Source organism: Egretta garzetta, unplaced genomic scaffold (assembly GCF_000687185.1).
Source record: "Egretta garzetta isolate BGI_Z169 unplaced genomic scaffold, ASM68718v1 scaffold190, whole genome shotgun sequence".
In the NCBI taxonomy this organism is placed as follows: Eukaryota; Metazoa; Chordata; class Aves; order Pelecaniformes; family Ardeidae; genus Egretta; species Egretta garzetta.
The window spans coordinates 728,380-729,106 of NW_009258272.1; positions in this window are offsets into that span (position 1 = coordinate 728,380).

Sequence of the window (727 nt, forward strand, 5' to 3'; positions counted from 1 at the left end):
TACCTTGCCGTGCCCCGGGCCCGGGCAGGTCCGGCCTTCCTCCGCCCCGCAGCACCTTCCCGCAGCCCCGCCGGTGGAGTTGAAATCCCTGCTACAGATGTCCAGACACAATTCTTGGTTCGTACGGCTCCATCGCACAAGAATTGCGTTTGGACAATCAGGAGCGGAGATTCCTGTCCCGGGCTCGCGGGATCTTCCAGGGGGAATTCGGCTGGAGCCTGGAAAACAAGGACACACAAGTTTCCAGCGCGGCCGCGGCGCCTCGCATCCCGGTTTCGATTTAATGGTAGGGCGAGGGGTTTAATTTTATAAATTCGTTTCTTACCCCTCCGAAAAAAAAAAAAATCAGCCCTTAGTAAAAAAAAAAATAAGAGAGAGAAGAAAATTAAACCAATATCAAGCGGGGAAAAAAAAAAAGAAAAAGAAAAAGAAAAAAATTGTATTTCAATTTCCTCTCTTTTATTTATGGTTTCTCTTGGTTAGCCTAGTCCCGAAAGTTTTCTGCTGTGATGCTGAATATGAAACAAAGCAATTCGCAGAGAGGAAAAACATTAAGTTGCAAACTCATTTCTAGGAACTCCTTTTCTCCTGTAGGTGTTTCTAATTTAATAAGCCAAGAAAATGTAGGTAGCATGCTACTCCCTTTTTTAAAATAATAAACTGAAAAGGCAGTCCTACCCTCCTTATATTCCTGCCCTGCACCTACCTACACTGTGGCTGCCTGCTG